The sequence below is a fragment of the Geotrypetes seraphini genome, chromosome 10 (genome assembly GCF_902459505.1).
Source record: "Geotrypetes seraphini chromosome 10, aGeoSer1.1, whole genome shotgun sequence".
NCBI classification, from domain to species: domain Eukaryota; kingdom Metazoa; phylum Chordata; class Amphibia; order Gymnophiona; family Dermophiidae; genus Geotrypetes; species Geotrypetes seraphini.
The window spans coordinates 138,817,821-138,839,574 of NC_047093.1; the positions used below are offsets into that span (position 1 = coordinate 138,817,821).

General features: G+C 47.6%; 2 protein-coding genes across 6 annotated transcripts in view; one reads left to right on the forward strand and one right to left on the reverse strand.

The window, feature by feature from the left end:
- The window catches only part of LOC117367510 (myosin-10-like), a 125,949-nt gene that overhangs the window by 101,551 nt on the left and 2,644 nt on the right, over window positions 1-21,754 (reverse strand). For 2 of the 4 annotated variants that reach the window (XM_033960093.1, XM_033960089.1), the window contains exon 1: window positions 17,519-17,897. The exons of 1 other annotated variant lie outside the window; for it this stretch is intronic. The gene's annotated coding sequence lies outside the window, so the exon portion shown is untranslated. Of the gene's footprint in view, window positions 1-17,518; window positions 17,898-21,754 lie in introns of those variants that run through there. One more of the 4 variants, XM_033960092.1, reaches the window with a different exon arrangement.
- Window positions 1-21,754, forward strand: part of MPV17L (MPV17 mitochondrial inner membrane protein like) — a 41,063-nt gene that overhangs the window by 5,732 nt on the left and 13,577 nt on the right. Inside the window, exon 1 of one of the 2 annotated variants that reach the window (XM_033960095.1) lies at window positions 18,160-18,449. The exons of the other annotated variant lie outside the window; for it this stretch is intronic. The gene's annotated coding sequence lies outside the window, so the exon portion shown is untranslated. Of the gene's footprint in view, window positions 1-18,159; window positions 18,450-21,754 lie in introns of those variants that run through there. 2 annotated transcript variants of the gene reach the window in all.

Here is a 21,754-nt window from a genome sequence, read left to right on the forward strand (position 1 = left end):
CCTAGCATAAATCACTTCAAGCCAGACAACAGAATTTAAAGACCAATTGCAACAAGGACTATATCCAAAGGGGATACTCGGCACAGTTAAGTGGCCTGCTAAATCCACACATTTTTTGGATATGCCAGAGAGGAGAGACCCCCTTTGCTGGTCTTAAAAACCAGACTAGATTAAACACACGGGGGGGGTGGGGGGGGGCGCTGAAACCACCAAGACTGTAAGGTTCTGAGGGAGCGAGGATGGGGACCAGGTAAACGCCGATGGCTAGAGACGCCGCTGATCTGTTCGTCACTCGGCTGCAACTTGGGGAAAAGAATAGGACAGCTTTCACAAAACAGGGAAGGAAAACAGCCGGGTCCCAAAGACTGGAGAAGGCCTCGGTACTTTGCTTCCTTGGGAATCCACGCAGAAGCAGCCAGGAGTGGCACCCGCATGAGCAGGGGCAAAGGTCCTGTTTATTTGTTGCAGCGAATCCTGTGTTTATGATGCCTTTAGAGGAAAGAGGGGGGGGGGGGTGCGCAAGGCTAGCCTGGCTCTTGCTGCTGAAGCAGTTCTATGGTGGGCCGAGTGAAAACAGGACTGACTGGGCCCATGCTTTACTGTTATTAAACCTTCCACAAAACTGCACATAACAGATATCAAACATCTGGTCCGCCACAGCTGCAAGAGGCCGGGGCCTTTACTAAGCGAAGAACTGTGCCACACTCGAAACCAAACTACGAAAAAACTGTCAAAGCTCTTAAGGCTACGTGCGCTAACCGCACGAGCCCCTTCTGAAACGCCCAGCTAATGTTTTGAAGTGGTTGACGTCAGTCCTCACGCAAAGCATTCCTGAGGCTTCACTCTCACATGTACGATTTCCACGGCAGCCACGTTTCAAAGACACTCTTTGAACAGGACTGAGGAGAATAGCCTGGGAAGGGCACAGAGAATCCTCAGTGGTGGGGGAGCGAGGGGTAAGGCCTGGGGAGGGCACAAAGGATCCTGAGATAAGAAAATAAGACTAGCCTTACTAGGTCAGACCAATGGTCCATCTAGCCCAGTATCTCGTCTTCACGGTGGCCAATCTTGGTCACAAGTACCTGGGAAAAACCCAAATAGTAGCCACAATCCATGCTACCAATACAGTGGCTTCTCCCGTGTCTTTCTCAATAACAGCCTATGGACTTTTCCTCCAGGAACTTGTCCAAACCCTTCTTAAAACCAGCTACGCTATCTGCTCTTACCACATCCTCTGGCAACGCATTCCAGAACTTAACTATTCTCTGAGTGAAAATTTTTTTCCTCCTATTGGTTTTAAAAGTATTTCCCCTGTAACTTCATCGAGTGTCCCCTAGTCTTTGCAATTTTTGACATAGTGAAAAATCGATCCACTTGTACCCGTTCTACTCCACTCAGGATTTTGTAGACTTTAATTATATCTCCCCTCAGCCGTCTCTTTTCCAAGCTGAAGAGCCCCAACCTTTTCAGTCTTTCCTCATACGAGAAGAGTTCCATCCCCTTTACCATCTTGGTCGCTCTTCTAGTTCCGCTCAGTAGTGTAGTAGTAAGTGGGGGAGGGCAGTCTACCCCTGTGGCATCTTGGTGGAGGCGCCGACACTCGTCCTCCTTTCTGCCCCCCTCTCCCCCCCCCCCGGCTCTCCCACTATCATACGCAGCACAAGCAGCAGCCCCAACTTGCTGCTCGTGCTGGCGTCGGCTCTTCCTCTGACATCACTTCCTGGACCTGTGCCTAGGAAGTGATGTCAGAGGAAGAACCGACGCTGGCGCGAGCAGCAGGTTGAGGTTGCTGCTTACGCCAGGAACGTTAAAGAGGCATGCACACAGCAGGAGGGGGCGGTGAAGGGGGGGGGGCGGAGAAGAGGGCGGGGGAGGGGTGCCTCTCTCCCTCGCTACGCCACAGGACTGAACGCAATACTTAAGGTGAGGTCACACCGTGGAGAGATACAGAGGCATTATATCATTCTCAGTCTTGTTTACCATCCATTTTTTTAATCATTTCTAGCATCTTGTTTGTTTTTTGAGAAGTTCCATGTCAACTGGTCCAGTTTCAAGAAGGGACCCCCCAGTCAACATCTTCCATGGCTACAAAATAGTAGCCCAAATAAAGGAGCCCCTAACTCTGGGCCTAGTTGAGATCATGTCCCAGAACTTTGGATATCTCCTAGAAAGATTTCATCAATTTCTGAGTGGGGAGCTCTGGACCACTTGGGACATGAATTTGGCCACCACTGCACATTGGGCGGAAAGTTTATTCACATTGCCCACAATGACACCCAGATCCTTTTCTTGGGCGCTAACCCCTACAGTGGACCCTAGCATCCGGTAACTGTGATTTGGGTTATTCTTCCCAATGTGCATCACTTTGCACTTGTCCACATTTAATTTCATCTGCCACTTGGATGCCCAATCTTCTCATTTCCTAAGATCTGCCTGCAATTTTTTTACAATCTGCATGTGTTTTTAACAACTTTGAACAGTTTAGTGTCATTTGCAAATTTAATCACCTCACTTGTAGTTCCAACTTCCAGATTATTTATAAACATGTTAACCGGTACAGATCCCTGTGGCACTCCACTATTTATCCTCCTCCATTGAGAAAAAGTGTAGTTACTTATCTGTAACGTAGGATATGAACTGGCTCATCTTTATCCACATGTTTATTTACACCTTCACAGAAGTCAAGCAAATTCATGAGGCAAGACCTCCCTTGGCTGAACCCATGCTGACTCTCTCCCATTAAATCATGTTTCTCTACATGTTCCAAAATTTTTTATTTTGTATTTATAATTGTTTCCACTAATTTTCCCAGCACTGAAGTCAGGCTTACTGGTCTGTAATTTCCCAGATCTTCCTTGGAACCCTTTTTTAAAAATTGGCATAACAATGTCCACCCTCCCAGACGATATGGTAGGCCGGGACAGGAGGGATGCCAACTAACTTTTTTTTGAAAAAAAACCTCTCCTCCCGGCACGCACGCTTCTCTGCCATTTTTAATCCCTGGTGGTACAACGGTGTACGGGGCAGGAGCGATCTTTCCGTGCCCTGCCCAGTGCTGAGCCTCTCCGCCCCCATTCCCTTATGGTGGCCAGTGGCGCACCCAACAGGGCCAAGCTCTTCCTGCTTCCTGCTCAGCCCCACGCTGCTCTGTGAATAGCTGCCGCCAGTTCTTCCGAGAGCAGCGCGGGGCTGAGCAGGAAGCAGGCCACCAAAAGGGAACGGGGGCAGAGAGGCTCAGCATGGGGCAGGGCAAGGAAAGATAGTTCCTGCCCCATACACTGCTGGACCACCAGGAATTAAAAATGGCAGGTAAGCGTGTGCCGGAGGGGGGGGGGGGTTAAAAACAAAAAGTTAGTTGCCACCAGAGGTAGGAAGATAAGGCAGGGGGTGATGGAACAATCACGCGCCAGACACCAGTGTGCCGACAATCGAGCGCTGACAATTCGGTGCAAGACACCAGTGTGCCGCGGAAAATCTTAGTTTTAAAGAGCTCCGACGGGGGGTGGGGAGGGGAACCCCCACACACACACACTTACTGCATAGTGTTCGCGCTGCCATTGGGAGAGGCGTGGGGGTGCAACCCCCCACATTATAGAGAAAACGGAACTTTCCCCGAAAAAAATCTGAAAAAGTTCTGTTTTCTTTATAATGGAGGGTTCCAACCTCCCAAACTCCCCCCCAACAGCAGTGCGAACACTATGCAGTAAAGTGGGTGGGGGGGTCCCCACTCACACCTCGCTTCGGAGCTCTTTAAAACTAAGTTTTTCCGCGGCGTGCTGGTGTCTTGCGCTCAATTGTCAGTGCTCGATTGTCGGCACGCTGGTGTCTCGCGCACGACTGACTATGAACCGAGGTAGGGTGCAAAGCCTGGCAAGGAGTGAGGAGGGCTAGGTATAGAGCCTGGTAGGGCAGGGAAAGAAGAGGGCTGGGTGCAGAGCCTGGCAGGGATGGGGGGGCTGGGTACAGAGCCTGGCAGGGCATGGCACTTGAATATTAAGCCCCCATCTTATATTCGAGACCCCGAGTCTACCATTTTTTCCTCCTTTTGGGGGGAGAAAAATGGGGGGTCTTGACTTATATTTGGATCGACTTATATTCGAGTATATACGTACATCTTCTTCTGTAAAGACTGAAGCAAAGAATTCATTCAGTCTCTCCACCAAATAAGTTCCCAAAGGCTGCACAAAAGAGATAATTCCGTATAAGCAAAGGCCAGACAAGATTTGCTGGTCTCCCTGTATTGTAATTTCTAGTTCTACTCCCTACTTCCTTGTAAACATCCATTAGAGTCTGTGAAACAAATGCCTCTTCTTTGCTCAAGGGAAAATCACCAAAGGAGCCACCATTTCCACACCCTCACTAAACTTTCAAGGTGTTTAGCTCTGTGTCTACCTTGTGTCTTTTAAGATGGAGTTCTAGGGTCGATGCCGCCTTCCCTGAAATCGATAGATCGGGAGGGCAATGCTGGCCGGACGCATCCATTTGCAAAGGGCACATAACTGAGCAACTTCGGGCAAACGCAGGGGCCACAGTGTGGGCAAGAACTGGAGACCATCAGTCTCTGCTTCGCCGGATTGTGATCAAAATCAAATATAGACACTTTTTCACGTGAATATGAGCCAGGTACAAGGAGCTCGTGTTTGCTGCTTTCACAGCACCTGAGGTGAAGTTAGTTTGGCAGGACCCGCTCTCTCAACAGATAAAAGAAAAAATATTTCAAAGATCTGTCAGGCTCATGAACATGCCTAAAACACTGGAGGCTCTTAAGAGAACATGATAGGTATCACACATAGACACGGAACCAACGTATCCTTCCTCTAGATCAGGGGTAGGGAACTCCGGTCCTCGAGAGCCGTAGTCCAGTCGGGTTTTCAGGATTTCCTCAATGAATATGCATTGAAAGCAGTGTATGCAATATTCATTGGGGCAATCCTGAAAACCCGACTGGACTACGGCTCTCGAGGACCGGAGTTCCCTACCCCTGCTCTAGATGCATGAAAATTTTTATCTGATGTGTGTATCGGAAAGTTTTAAGTACTGGAAGAGCAAATGGGTGCAGCAGGGCAGGAGTGATGTGAATTGGCAGAAATGTTGAAGGGGGGGGGGGGGGGTCTCTGTCCGTGGGGTAGGACAGAGTTAAACAAACCAGAGGAAATATTTTATCACTGAAAGAATAATTAAGCTCTAGAACTCATTGCTGGAGGATATGGTAACAGCATTTAGTGTAGCTGGGTTTAAGAAAGGTTTGGATATGTTCCTGGAGAAAAGGCCCATAGTCTCCTATTAAGAATGACACCGGGGAAGCCACTGTTTGCCCTGGAATGTCGCTACTCTTTGGGAATTCTGCATGGAATGTTGCTAATCTTTGGGGTTCTGGAATCTTACTATTCTTTGGGGTTCCCACATGGAATGTTGCTACTATTTAGGATTCCGGAATCTTCTACTCTTTGTGGACTCCCAACGGAATACTGCTACTATTTGGGTTTCTGCAAGTACTTGTGACCTGGATTGGCCAGTGTGGAATCAGGAAACTGGGCTGGATGGACCATTCGTCTGACCCAGTATGTATGTTCTTATCCCTGTAAACTCAGATAGCTGTAAGCCAATGGAAGGACCTTTGTAATCTAGAGACAGAAGATTGAGTTTTCCACACTTGCTGATCCGTATCACACTCTAGGGCAGGCGTCTGGTGCATTGGCAGAGGGTCTCAGTACTAGACTAGCAAGGAGTGATGCAAGAAAGGAGTGAGGTGCATTGGCAGAGCTGTGTGTGAAGATCTCAGGCCTGGAATATCAGAGAGTGCAGCAGGGCAGGAGTGAGGTGAATTGGCAGAGACGTGAATAAGGGTCTCAGTACTGGAATAGCAAAGAGTGCTGCAGGGCAGGAGTGAGGTGCATTGACAGAACTATGTGTGAGGGTCTCAGAACCGGAGCAGCAGGGAGTACTGCAGGGCAGGAGTGAGGTACATTGGCAGAGCTTTTCTGTGAGGCCCTCAACACTGAACAACAGGGGGTGCTTAGGACTTTTTGTCTCATGAATAAACACTCTGCCTTTCAACCGTGCAATGTTTTCCCTATAGCTTCTCACATTCCTTCTCCTGGCACACATCTTTCCAAATTGTTTCTCAAATCTGTCATATCCCTTTCAGAATGGAAAAGAAAACACCGCCCAAAGCATTGAAAAACACAGTTTAAATCAAAGTCAAATCCTGGCCCCTTCGCCTCAGCCCACAACACAGTTTGCCAGCCAACACCCTGAGGTTGTAACTTGCAACATTGATCTGGATCCACTCCCACTGCCCTTTCATATGAAAGCTCAGGGTTATGCGGTCAGCCACCCTGCCTTGCCTCCCCCACTGCATCTTCAATGGCAAAAACGTGGTTTCGGGCAGAGTGGATCAGTGGGGCATCAACATCCGACTCGCACCTCCTCTCTGCTGCCGCCATGTAAAGGGAATTCCCCTTCTGCTTGAGCAGTCCCCTATAGCAGGAATGTGGCAGAACACCCATCTGAAGTATTGCGTTCAATTGTCTCCTTATCACTTGGCTCGAAAAGGTTCAAAGAAGAGCGACCAAGATGATAAAGGGGATGGAACGCCTCTCGTATGAGGGAAGACTAAAACGGTTAGGGCTCTTCAGCTTGGAAAAGGGGAGATATGATTGAAGTCTACAAAATCCTGAGTGGAGTAGAACAGGTACAAGTGGATCGATTTTTCACTCTGTCAAAAATGACAAAGACTAGGGGACACTCCATGAAATTACAGGGAAATACTTTTAAAACCAATAGGAGGAAATTTTTTTTTCACTCAGAGAATAGTTAAGCTCTGGAACGGATTGCCAGAAGTTGTGGTAAGAGCGGATAGCGTAGCTGGTTTTAAGAAAGGTTTGGACAAGTTCCTGGAGGAAAAGTTCATAGTCTGTTATTGAGAAAGACATGGGGGAAGCCACTGCTTGCATGCATGAAATATTGCTACTCCTTGGGTTCTGGCCAGGAACTAGTGACCTGGATTGGCCACCGTGAGAATGAGCTACTGGGCTTGATGAGCCATTGGTCTGACCCAGTAAGGCTATTCTTATGTGCTTATGTCTTTACAACAACTCCGCTGGTCACTGGGGTTGCACCATTTACATTTTTAAGGGCTTAAGAAACTTACCGATACAAGATGGAGAAGGGCAGAAATACAATTTGTATGAAGAGAAAGAGAGAAGAGGGATCAAGACATAAGGAAGGGGAACAAAGTATAAAAAGTCTAGAATTATGTAAAATAAGCTAAAATGATTAAAAAATGGCAAGGAACAGATTTCCACTGCCGTTCAAGACATGATAATTCAGGGGGGGTGTCCCCCCCCCCCAACACCTTTGTGCACAAGTGTTTTGCAAAATAAGCTCCTTTCATTCTTTTATGAGTTCTATCACCTGCTATGCTACAGTGCTAAAAACAGGAAGCTGCTGATGACGAACAGCACAGCATCCTCCCTGCTCTTAAATCTCACAAAACTTTAACGGTAGCAAATAGAGAACAATAAAACACAGCGATGCAGATTATTAATGAACACTTTAGACCAGGGGTGTCCAACCTGCGGCCCCCATGAAGTATTTTGTGCGGCCCCGGTCGAGGGCGATGAGGTGTTTTCCTCCGCTGCCCCCGAGGTGTTTACCGTCTTGCCGGCTCCCTCTTCTGTCTTGCTGCAGCGTTTGCGCGGCCCCAGAAACATTTTTTTTCGGCCAATGCGGCCCAGGGAAGCCGAAAGGTTGGACACCCCTGCTTTAGACCAATGCTGTTTTTTTTTTTTTCAAAAAACTGAAGTTCCCTCTTCTGTTGTACAGCTGGGTAAGTCTCTTACCCTCAGCAACCACCTCGCGGCACACCGCACAGACGGGCAGGGAATGGAATGTTCCCTCCATGTGGCTATCTGATTGGCTGGTTGCCCAGAGGTTATCGCCACCGCGCGCATTTATTCCTGTGAATCTGACGGCCCGATATTCACTCTGCATCGTGTACGCAGGCTCTTCATTAATTTAGCATGCACAAAGCTTTGGACAAACTGACAGGGACACAAAGGCCCGTCTGGGTTTCAAGGGAAACAGCCAGACATGTCTTCCACGGCTCCAAATTCTACCCCCACCCCAAAAACGTCCAACCGCTTGACAGCGCATGAGAATACTCGGTCCTTTTACAAACCAGTAACTTATTTTTATTCAATCCTCACATGAATTCGGTAAAGCCACGGCTGTCTTCAGGGCCAAGAACACCAGGCACACTCAGCTCTCCTGCAAAGTCCCTGCCCTCAGTCCTACAGTAATTGTTAAGTTACAGGGCACACCCGATCTTTCAACAGTCCGCTATAGCATGAGTATGGCAGAACACTCAATTTCTTGCCAAGTCTCAGCTGTAGAATTCTATAGAAGATACGTGATGGGAGCACTCAGTCCTACAGTCCCTGCTAATTCTAAGCAAGGCACAGGTCAAAAACAACTCTCCCCTTCTACAAAGTCACTGTATATATAAAAATGCAGACAACACGTCCCTCTCCAGTTGCAAACTAAAAAGCTAAGCAATTCCAGCTGCCAGGAAGCCAAATTGACAACACAAATTCCCTTCAATGGGAGAGTTTTTCACGAGAGGGGGGTTTGTGATCAGCACTGCAGCATTAAAAAAAAATAATAATAAAATATCCCGGGCAGATAAGGACGTCGACTAGAAGTTATCTGCTGAGCCCACAAGTGAGAATCTGTAGATTTCAAAAGGCAGTCACAAAGCCACATAATGATACACTGGGAATTTAAAATTACAGAACCAAAAACAGGCAAAAAAAAAAAAAAGAAGAAGGCATACCCGACCAGGCCGAGATCTGAGGCAGAGAAACTGAATATTAACATGGCAGAGGGAATCGTCACTGTCTGTGTGGGCAGGCGAGGCCCTCTTCTGCAATGCAGGGATGGGCAAGGAAAGGAAAAGGCATGAGCTCTGAATTCCAGGAGTTTTACCCCAGGTGGGATGCGAGTTCAGATCCCTACCCCAACATGGATACTCCTGTGTGGCCTTCAGCCCTCCTTCCTGCAGGGGAGGGAGGGGAGGCCACTTTGTCTCACCAAATCTCTCTGTACCACCACAAATAGCCTGGTTCATGCTCAGAATCAAAGCAATGCACACTTTATTTAGTCAATTTTCTATACCGTTCTCCGAGGGGAACTCAGTGGTTTACATTAATTTATTCAGGTACTTAAGCATTTTTCCTTGTCTGACTTGGCGGGTTCACAATCTATGTAATGTACCTAGGACAATGGGGGGATTAAGTGACTTGCCCAGGGTCACAAGGAGAAGTGTGGGTTTGAACCCACAACCTCAGGGTGCCGAGGCTCTAGCGGATACCTGCACAGGTAGATTTTTAAAACTGGCTAGGATCCTCTGGGGATAAAAGACAAAATAAACCCTAGGTCAGTCAGACGTAACCGAGGGGCCGATGCTCAAAGCCACGCAAAACAATTTGCGCGACAGTGGCTCAAAGCAAATCATATTTAAATTGTACGCACGGTTAAACGACGCTATTAAATAGAAAACTTGCAGCTAACAAGGAAGTAGGGGGAGGAACGTCGTGAGACACAGACGTGCAAAGTTAAGCGCGGCTCTTGTGCCACACGGCCAGACAAAAACAGACGTGTCGGCACACATCGCGCTTTTTCTTCAGGAGTCTCACATAGAAACATACGGCAGATAAGGGCCACGGCCCATCCAGTCTGCCCACCCCGATGACCCTCCCCTACCTTCCTCTGTGAAGAGATCCCACGTGACGATCCCATTTTGTCTTAAAATCAGGCCCGCTGTTGGCCTCAATTACTTGTAGTGGAAGGCTATTCCAGCGATCAACCACCCTTTCGGTGAAGAAATATTTCCTGGCGTCGCCATGCAATTTCCCGCCCCTGAGTTTCCACGGATGTCCTCTTGTTGCCGTGGGACCCTTGAAAAAAGAAGAGATCCTCTTCCACCTCGATAGGGCCCGTGAGATATTTGAACGTCTCGATCATGTCTCCCCTCTCTCTGCGCTCCTCGAGTGAGTAGAGCTGCAATTTATCCAGCCGTTCCTCATACGGGAGATCTCCGAGTCCTGAGACCATCCGGGTGGCCATTCGCTGGACCGACTCAAGTCTCGGCACATCTTTGCGGTAATGCGGCCTCCAGAATTGTACACAGTATTCCATGGTGAGACCTCATCTGGAATACTGTGTGCAATTCTGGAGACCGCACTACCGTAAGGATGTGCTGAGAGTTGAGTCGGTTCAGCGAATGGCCACCAGGATGGTCCTGGGGCTCAAGGATGTCTCGTATGAAGACAGGCTGCACAAGTTGCGGCTATACTCTCTCGAGGAACGTAGGGAGAGGGGAGATATGATAGAAACGTTTAAGTACATCACTGGTCGAATAGAGGTGGATGACAACATTTTCCTTCTAAAAGGGCCCTCGTCCACAAGGGGACATCCGTTGAAAATCAGGGGGGGGAAGTTTCATGGGGATACCAGGAAGTACTTCTTCACTGAAAGAGTGGTGGACCATTGGAACGAGCTCCCGGAGCAGGTGATCATGGCCAGCAGCATACAAGATTTTAAAAATAAATGGGATACCCACGTCGGATCCCTACGAGGGTAGCATAGAGGAGGGCAGATTGGGGACGAGTGATAGAGTGTAGATTAGGGGAGGGTTGTTGGAGTGGGCAGACTTGATGGGCTATGGCCCTTTTCTGCCGTCATTTTCTATGTTTCTATGTTATTCCAGATGGGCGTCTCACCATGGATCTATACAATGGCATTATGACTTCGGGCTTACGGCTGACGAAACTCCTACGGATACAACCTGGCCCGTGGAATTTTTGCGAGGTTCATAGTTAGGCAGAGAAGAACGGGCGCGAATGTGTGCTTTTACTTCGGTTTTGCTCCGACATAAGTGCGCGTTTGTTCCTTCCCGGCTGCCTTTAAAACATAACACGACATTTGTATACCGCAATCCCTTGACCAATTTAAGAGAAGCTGAACATCAACCGCGAGCTACAAAAAGTTCATCTTCACATATGAATAATGTTATAAAAATTTCATATATACGTTTCTACCGTAACAATTTCCTAAAATTCATATAAGATGGAGCGCTTGAAAAGAACTGGCGAAGGTCATAATCCCATATAGCTGCTTGATACGACGGTGACCCGGCAAATGTGCGCAGGATACTGGCGTGCCGACAATTCCGCCCCGACATTTGCACGCAGGACACATGCCCGCCGCCCCCAATGCCTTACCATTTGCGCTCTGAGGGGAGGTTTGGCCGGGAACCCCTGAACACACTCGCTGTCTCCTCCCGAAGCCTTCCCGTTTCCGCTCTGAGGGGGGTGTGGGGGAACCCCCCCCCCACTACAATTGTGCTCTCCTTCAGGGGAATGTCGATGCGCTCTCAATTTGAAGATTGCCGCAAACCACCCCCCCCCTACACTTACAATTGTGCCCCGAAAATCCTGCTTCCTTCATGCGTGCACTTGAAACATAGAAACATAGAAATAGACGGCAGATAAGGGCCACGGCCCATCTAATCTGCCCACCCCAATGACCCTCCCCTACCTTTCTCTGTGAATAGATCCCATGTGTCTATCCCATTTGGCCTTAAAATCAGGCACGCTGCTGGCCTCAATAACCTGAAGTGGAAGACTATTCCAGCGATCAACCACTTGGCGCGCACAATTGATGGAGCGGAACTGTCGGGGCACAATTGTCCTGCGCGATATTGACAATGTACCGATACGACCGCAATTGGTTGTGATTTCTTTGTAATGACCACCCCTGGCTAAAGGGAAATCAAATAATGATGAAATGCGTAAAGAGCGCCTGAAATAGGAGCCTCCTGCTTGTGAAATAAAACAAAAAACGCAGTTTAATGTGAAAAACTGATGAAAATTCCTCTCCTCGGAACCTTCTGTGCTGCCTCTGACCTGAAGAAGACTATTTTTTTGGTGTTATAGGAAATGGCGAAATAAGGGGGAAGGGCGGTCCGCCCCAGGCACCGTCTTGGTGGGTGCGCTGGCACTTGTCCTCCTCTCCATCCCCCCGCTCCCCACTACTGCGCGTGCCCCTTCCCTTCCGACGTCCCTTCCTGTACTTGCGCCTAGGACATCGCGTCGGAGGAAGAGCCGGCACTGGCGCGAGCAGCAGGTTGGGGTTGCTACTTGCACTGGGGAACATTAAAGAGGTGTGGGGGAAGGGGCGTGCGTGTGGCGGGAGGGGACAGGGAAGGCGCGGCTTTCACCCTCACTACGCCACTGGTTATGGGCCATCGGTTCCGGCTATGCATTGCGAAGGAATACTTACTAACCTGATGAAAACACTTTTTTTTTTTTAGTTCCAGTAATTTTATTGGTTTTATGAACAGTATAATACAGAAATATAAGAGAAGCTTCCGAAAAAACTACGGAAGTAATCAAAAGAGAAGGACACCATCAAGTATACCACATTGCATGAGGGTAGAGATCGGGCAATAGAAAACAAACAAAAATACCATACAGCAAGTTTCTCGCTCTTCAAATAATATTACAAAACTGGAAAGACTTTACAAAACTTGACTTCAACCAATGGTGGAACTCTGTCTCCATAATAAATACGAACGTCATATAGCGGGCCATTGTAAATCATCGTTAGCCTATACTAAAACTTGGTCGATAATAATGGAGTTTTGTGGTTTCGAGGTGTCAGGTCAAAAGCGCGCAGGGACAAAGGCGCACGCAGACAATTGAGTGCAGCGTGGAGGTGCGCGCCGCACAAAATTACTGTTTTTACGGCTCCAGCGCGCCGGGACAAAGGCGCGTGCAGACAATTGAGTGCAGCGTGGAGGTGCGCGCTGCACAAAATTACTGTTTTTACGGCTCCAGCGCGCCGGGACAAAGGCGCGTGCAGACAATTGAGCGCAGCGTGGAGGTGCACGCCGCACAAAATTACTGTTTTTACGGCTCCAGCGCGCCAGGACAAAGGCGCACGCAGACAATTGAGCACAGCGTGGAGGTGCGCACCGCACAAAATTACTGTTTTTACGGCTCCAGCGCGCCGGGACAAAGGCGCACGCAGACAATTGAGCGCAGCGCGGAGGCGCGCGTCGCACAAAATTACTGTTTTTACGGCTCCGACGAGGGGGGGGGGCGATCGCGCCGCGTTGTGGGGGGTGTGGGGGGTTGTAACCCCCCACATTTTACTAAAAACTTCACTTTTTCCCTGTTTTTAGGGGAAAAGTTAAGTTTACAGTAAAATGTGGAGGGTTACACCCCCCCAAACCCCCCCCAACGCCGGCGCGATCTCCATGAAGTAAACTGGGGGGGGGCTCCCCAACAAAACCCCCCGTCGGAGCCCCTAAAAACTGTCATTTTCTTCGGCGTGCGCCTCCGTCTTGCGCTCAGTTGTTGGCGCGCGCCTTTGTCTTTCGCCGACTTGTCTATGAACCGGTTTGGACCTTTGACTATGATCATACCTGATCTCTTTTTATCATATTCATATTAATATTCAATATGTCTACTAAGAGCTTTCATTCTTTGCTGCATTTTCTGATATGATAGCTTTCCGGATGATTTAACATGATTACTGTCAGTAATATTTAGTCCTGCCATTGTACTCACTTGTCACTTATCATCTGATGTTTCTTCTCCCTTTTTCTGTCTTCGTTCTTATGAAAACACATTTTAATATAGGGGTCCTTTTACTATGGACGAGTTACCTTTTATTGCAGGCTAAATCGGCTAGCATGCCTTAAGAAAAGGATCCCATAATTTGCACTGCATCCAACTTTACCATCTATATTTACACCTGCACCCAAGCTCTCTGAACATTCGGCACACAATTACATACCAGTCCACCCAGCGTTAGCCGCACATTTACGCTTCCAAGAGCTCTATCTGTAGTCTCTTCTCCGAGATGTGTTTCCTTTACAAAGAGGGGTGCCTAAGGCCTCCCCCCATCCCCTCGCCCACTGTTGAGGCATTTAAAGCTACAGATGCCTCTCTCAGGCTAGGGGATAGGATAATAATAATAATAAACTTTATTTTTCTATACCGCCATAGTCAGACGACTTCTAGGCGGTTTACAATGAAAGAAGGCTGGACAATCAGTGAATTACAGCAAGCATGAAGATAAATGATTACATAAGAAATTGGAGTTACATGGGGAAGTATACATGAGAGATTGGGTTTACCTGAGAGATTAAATTAGGGTTTGCAGAGGGGAGATAACATAGTGAGGATATGGGATTTAGCTCATGCCCCTTTTCCATTTCTTAGGAGGAAATTCCTACTGGCACCTAAGTTAAGAGGGAAACGCCATTTTAAACAGCATTTAAGTAAAAATTCCAGTCCATCTACACCAGTGGTCTCAAACTCGCAGCCTGGGGGCCACATGTGGCCCGCCAGGTACTATTTTGAGGCCTTTTGTATGTTTATCATAATCACAAAAGTAAAATAAAACAGTTTCTTGATCATACGTCTCTTTAGCTATAAATGGCAATATTATTATTAAGACTTAGCCAAGAGGAAAGATTTATAAACTATAAAGAATTTTACCTCATGCAAAATTGTCATTTCTTTAATAAGACATTAACTTTTTTTTTTCTGTGGCCCTCCAAATATCTACAAATCCAAAATGTGGCCCTGCAAAAGGTTTGTGTTTGAGACCACTGATCTACACCCTCCCAGCCATTGAAGCCCTCCCCAGCCTATCCTCCCCCAAATGGCCATACACAGACACAGACCGTGCAAGTCTGCCCAGTACTGGCCTTAGTTCTTCAATATTTACTATTATTTTCTGATTCTAGATCCGCTGTGTTCAGCCCACACTTTTTTGAACTCCGTCACCGTTTTCATCTCTACCACCTCTCTCGGGAGCGCATTCCAGGCATCCACCACCCTCTCCGTAAAGAAGAATTTCCTTACATTGCTCTTGAGTTTACCACCCCTCAACCATTTTCCTTTCTCTGGAAAAGATTTTGTGCTACGTTAATACCTTTCAAGTATTTGAACGTCTGAATCATATCTCCCCCTGTCCCTCCTTTCCTCTAAGGCAGAGCTGCCCAATTCCGGTCCTCGAGATCTACTGGCAGGCCAGGTTTTCAGGATCTCCACAATGAATATGCATGAGAGAGATTTGCATACCACGAATGCAGTGCAGGCAAATCTCTCTCATGCATATTCATTGTGGAGATCCTGAAAACCTGGCCTGCCAGTAGATCTCGAGGACCGGAATTGGGCAGCCCTGCTCTAAGGTATACTTAGGTATATTTAGGGCTTCCAGTCTCTCCTTATACGTCTTTTGGTGCAAACCTCTTATCATTTTCGTCGCCCTTCTGTGGACCGTTTCAAAACTTTTTGTGTCCTTCGCCAGATGTGGCCTCCAAAATTGAACACAATGCTCCAAGTGGGGCCTCACCAACAACCTGTACAGGGGCATCAACACCTTCTTTCTTCTACTGGTTATGCCTCTCTTTATACAGCCCAGCATCCTTCTGGCAGCCGCCACCGCCTTGTCGCACTGTTTTTTCGCCTTTAGATCTTCAGACACTATCACCGCAGGGACCCTCTCCCCATCCGTGCACATCAGCCTCTCACCTCTCAGCATATACGGTTTACATTAGCCTCTATAATGGTGTTACGATATATGAGCTTCAGTAGCAACATTTCATGTGTTGAGATTTCTCCTGAACCTGTATTCAGGTAAACAGCAGCCGCCCTGGATACTACTAATCAAGGACAAATCGAAGAAACCAAAAAAACACTGTGGAGTGACGATGTTCTTTTTTATGGACTTTATTAAGAAAAGTCAAAGTTCAAAAGTACAATAATATAAGCCGCTCAAAGATAAAATAATCCACATGAGAATAAAATGATCCACATAAAAAAACCTAAAGGACCTAGTCCGTTGAAGGCATGGGACCAACACGGTCCGTGTTTCAACAAAAAGTCTTCCTCAGGGGTCCCTGAGAGTCCTATGGTTGTAGATACGTGGAACAAACTGATATGTGGAGAGTCGTATCTACAACCATAGGACTCTCAGGGACCCCTGAGGAAGACTTTTTGTTGAAACACGGACCGTGTTGGGTCCCATGCCTTCAACGGACTAGGTCCTTTAGGTTTTTTATGTGGATCATTTTATTCTCATGTGGATTATTTTATCTTTGAGCGGCTTATATTATTGTACTTTTGAACTTTGACTTTTCTTAATAAAGTCCATAAAGAAAGAACATCGTCACTCCACAGTGTTTTGTTTTGGTTTCTCCTGTTGTTCTTTTCTCTGTGGATTTCCTGAGGTCAATTTTCTTTGCTTTGATTGATCAAGGACAAGCAGTAGCTTCCCCTTGTCTGTCTCAATAGCAGACTATGGATTTTTCCTCCAGAAACTTGTCCAAATCTTTTTTTTTTAACCAGCTATATTAACTAAAGATCTCAAAGGGCTGAAGTGGGATTTGAAGCCTACTGCTCTCTTAAGACTCCATTTGCACTCCAGATTTTGGAAGCAGGGGTGGAGCAGTCAAAGCAGCGTGGGATAAAGGGCTGGTTACAGCATCCCACCCAAGTCCATACCAAGTGACAGCTGCAGTTTGGCAACTCGCTCGCTGCACCACAAATTCCTTTTTGCACCCCTCACTGGTCCTGATATGGCGCCGATCCCCTCCAGAACCAAAAACTGATCCAGCGTCCCCTGGCTTGGGGCAACTAAAGCGAAATGTAGTAATCCCCATTACACGTTTTATTCACAGCAGGGAAAAGTGTCAAAGGGCCTGTCTTTTCCACCAAGAAGGTGGCACCACAAGCTGCAGCCCAGAACAGAAACATAGAGCAGCAACCTTGTACTTACAGCAAGGGTTCAAAATGCACCACGGGCCTCTTGTGACCTTGTACTCTTCAGCATCTCAGGTACCAACCTAGATCGTAAGCCCTCTGGGGCAGGGAGCAACCTACAAAACTTTTCATTCTAATTCACCTGGAGCTGTGATTTGGTACAAGTGCAAAACCTAAATCCAAGCACTATAATTTTATGTTTCTGGCCTGCCCTCGCACAAGGGCATGACTGGGCAATTATTAACCTGGGCCCTAAAGACAGGCAATCTTTCTTTCTCAGGCACTTTGCAGCCATCACCGCCATCCCAGCCACCCCTCCAAGAAGAGGCAGAGAGAGGTACCAGGACCAAACCGGAAGAGAACAGATTGTATTGTTTTAAAAAAATCCACATTAGCTACAATGTTGCCGATGAATGCTGTTTGTGTATATATATGTATAAGATACATGTATGCATAAACAGCTACATATTAACTTCACACATTCTCGCAGGCCCCTCAAGCACCCGACCGCATCCAGAGCATGTAAACAAAAATAAAACAGTGTAGATGTGCCTCCATCAGCAGATATAGCAGGCAGGGGTTATAGAAATAAACGTGGGGGGGGGAGGATAAACAATCAGCCTTTGCTGCTTGTCGTGCGGATAAATCAGATAAAGCATGTCATGTTTCTTTACCTGGTTGCTGCAGTCACTGTCCACCAGGGAATTAAGAGAGCTGATCTTTCCTTGGATTCAAACCAACCGATCCCCCAGGCAACAAATGATTTGGGAAAGCAGAAAGTGAAGGAAAATCAAAAAGAGAACTTGGGATTGACTAGTTGACAGGCGATCTAGCTCTGGAAAAATAAGGTGCAAGGTTTGCATAGAGTCCTTTCTAATAATTGCACTGTTATATTACATAGAGATCATGCTTTTGCTGCATTAATAATAATGCATAGCGATATTTTGGTGCATGGGGGCGGAAAAGCCACTCCCCCGTTAGCCCTGAGCGTTATATGAAAGGAGAAAGGCGCGAGTACCACAAAGATCCAGCAGCTCCGACAAGCGCGGAGCGACTAACTTAGGCAGGCACTGCAGCAGCTGACACGGTCCCTCCGACCACGCCCCCTCGCACCTCAGCGACCAATCAGAAAGGAGGGTGAGGCCCGCAGCAGCCAATCGGAGTGGGCGAGGGAGGAGTCGCGGCGAGAGGCGGGTTTTGGAGGAGGACAGGGAGGTGCGAAACTGGTTATAACCATTCGGAGCATGGAGGGGGAGGGGCCGCGGCGAGAGGCGGGTTTTAGAGAGCCGGCGCCAGCCAATCGGCTGGAGGGGGGCAAGAACAAGAGCGAAGAGCCGCGCATGCGCTGAAGGGAAGCTGGACGGCGTCGGCTGCGGAGCAGAGCGGCAGAGAGCTTTGCTGGTGCCCCTCCCTCTGCTCCCGGGCAACCGGAAGAACGGAGCGCTGAGGCCGGAAGCCAAGGGGCTGAGGAACGCCTCCAGCTAATCGCCGACACAGGTGCAGCGGTAGAAGGGGAAGGGAAATGCCGGGATCCACCTCCTCTACCGCCAGACACGCCCCTTGAGGGGCACCCGCGACCAATCCGAGAGCTGCCTGCAGAGAGAGGTAAGGAGAGGCGGAACTAAAGGCAACGCTTCTGACCAATCAGCGGACGCACTGGCTAGAGGCGTGGAGTAGGGGCGGGGCCTACCTCAGTGATAGAATGCTCCATTGTCTTGCTCGAGGGATGTCTTTCTGTCTGGGAAACTTCAGACTGGAAACGGTGAATATGCATGAGGTCAATTTGCATGATTTATGCAGATGTAGTTCATGAATATTCATTGTGTAAATAGCCTGATTAGGGGACTCCCCAGGAGAGCTTTGATAGCCCTGTCTTAGGCAGAGCTGCCAAATGACCCAGTTCTAGTAGGGACACTGAAGCCAGTCCTGGTTTTAAATGTACTTCTCAAAGCAATGTGGAATTTGTAGTCCCTTTTGAAATCAGTGCTGCAGGATGAGGTTGACAGAAACCTGAGACTGGCCCAAAACATCCTTCCTGTAATCGGCTAATTTGGACGATATAGACCAGTGGTCTCCAACTCAAACCCTTTGCAGGGCCACATTTTTGATTTGTAGGTACTTGGAGGGCCTCGGAAAAAAATAGTTAATGTCTTATTAACGAAATGACAATTTTGCATGAGGTAAAACTCTTTATAGTTTATAAATCTTTCCTTTTGGCTAAGTCTTAATAATAATATTGTCATTTATAGCTAAAGAGACATATGATCAAGAAACTGTTTTATTTTACTTTTGTGATTACGATAAACATACCGAGAACCTCAAAATAGTACCTGGCGAGCGCATGTGGCCCCCCCGGGCAGCGAGTTTGAGACCACTGATATAGACCAAGGGTGGGGGCAACATTGGTCCTCAAGGGCACAACCCAGTTGAGTTTTCAGAATTTCCCCAATGAATATGCATGAGATCTATTTGCATGGGATGAAGGCACTGCATGCAAACATAAGCAGTGCCTCCGCCGGGTCAGACCATAGGTCCATCCTGCCCAGCAGTCCGCTCCCGCGGCGGCCCAAACAGGTCACGACCTGTCTGAATCACCAGAAGGGGCCCCCTTGGTTTCCCATTTAAGTCCTATCTTCCCATCGAAGTCCTAACCCTCCGGTCTTGCACATGCACGACCTGGTTGGCTTTCTATACTTATTACCTGGTTAGCTTTCTATACTTGTGTTACATCCCCGCACCTCTCTCAGTATCCCACGATCCCTTTATCCCTCAGGAATCCGTCCAATCCCTGTTTGAATCCCTGTACCGTACTCTGCCTGATCACTTCCTCCGGTAGCACATTCCAAGTGTCTACGACCCTTTGGGTGAAAAAAAACTTCCTTGCATTTGTTTTGAACCTATCTCCCTTCAGTTTCTCCGAATGCCCCCTCGTACCTGTTGTCCCCTTCAGTCTGAAGAATCTGTCCCTATCCACCCTCTCTATGCCCCTCATGATCTTGAAGGTCTCTATCATATCTCCCCTGAGCCTCCTTTTTTCCAGAGAAAAGAGCCCCAGCCTATCCAACCTCTCGGCGTATGGGCAGTGTTCCAGCCCTCTTACCAGTTTCGTTGCTCTCCTTTGGACTCTCTCAAGTACCGCCATGTCCTTCTTGAGGTACGGCGACCAATACTGAACGCAGTATTCCAGATGTGGACGCACCATCACTCGATACAATGGCATGATGACTTCCCGCGTCCTGGTTGTTATGCCCCTCTTTATGATGCCCAGCATCCTGTTGGCTTTTTTCGAGGCTGCTGCGCACTGTGCCGATGGCTTCAGTGATGCATCCACCAGCACACCCAAGTCTCTCTCAAGTCTGCTGTCTCCCAACAATGTCCCCCCCCCAATTTGTAGTTGAACAACGGGTTCTTTTTCCCTATATGCATGACCTTGCATTTTTCCACGTTAAAGCGCATTTGCCATTTGTTTGCCCAGTCTTCCAGCTTGTCCAGGTCCCTTTGCAGGTCCTCACACTCCTCCCTGGACCTAACTCTGCCGCACAGTTTGGTATCATCTGCAAATTTTATAACCTCGCACTTTGCCTCCTTTTCCAGGTCATTGATAAATATGTTGAAGAGTAACAGCCCCAGCACCGATCCCTGTGGCACACCGATATGCATATTCATTCAGGAAATCTTAAAAACTCAACTGGTTGGGGCTCTTGAGGACTGAGCTTGCCCACTCCTGCTCTATACTAGTGTTTTTTTAACCACTTTTACAAAACCGTAGCACGGTTTTAGGCACCAGCTGTAGCGGTAACAGCTCCAGCGCTCATAGGACTGCATTGTCCCGTTATTTCAGATAAAAGTCCAAGGGGAACAAACATGAGAGATATTTTCCCCTTCTGATTTTTTTTCTTAAGACAACTGAATTTTGCTTGTATGAGAAAGAGACTGGAGTGGATGGGCTTGAAACCTTGTCAATTAACCTTTTCTATTGACAAATTCAACTTTTCTGCTAATTCAGCCCCATTTCTGTGGGAAAATGGTAAAACTAGAGGGCAAAACTTGAGGTTGCAGGGAGGAAGACTTAGGAGTAAAGTTAGGAACTTATTTTTCACGGAGAGGGTGATGGATGCTTGGAATGTCCTCCCGAGGGAGGTGGTGAAGTTGAAAACGGTGATGGAATTCAGAAAAGTGTGGGATAAAAACAGAGGATCTCTAATTAGAAAACAAATGGTATAAATGAAAGAACTAAGGCTGGTATTGGACAGACTTGTATGGTTTGTGTCCCATATATGATGATTTGGTGTAGGATGGACTGGGGAGGGCATCAATGGGAACTCCACTAACTTGGAACATGAGGACGTTACTGGCCAGACTTTACGGTAGATATCCTACAAACAGTGGGACAGTTGGATAGGCTGGAGTGAGCTTAGATGGCAACTTCAGCAGTTAGAACCTAAGACAATACCAGGTGGACTTTAGTCTATGGCCCAGAAATATCAAAGAAGAGACAAGTTAATTTAATCATGTATTTTTAATGAGAATAACTAATGGGCAGAGTGGACGGACCGTTCAGGCCCCCTGGTACCTTCCACTTCACAGAGAACTGAAGCAGAAATGTCGAGCTTTGGAGCGCAAATGGAAAAAAATCTAAATCCCCTTCAGATAAACAGACCTGGAGAGTCAACATTAAGCTCTACAATACAATATTAAAAAAAGCAAGGAAGAACTTCTACGGTGACAAGATCTCCAAAACCAGAATAGTGCACTGTTCAACATCTGGCGCTCCTTAACCTCTAAAAATGACTCCACCCTACTCCCCTCTTCTCCTTCTACCGAGGTTCTTGCAAAATTCTTTAATGATAAAGTCACTATCTTAAGATGCTCCTTCCCACTTGCAGTCTCCTACAACTCTCTGGTGCCCA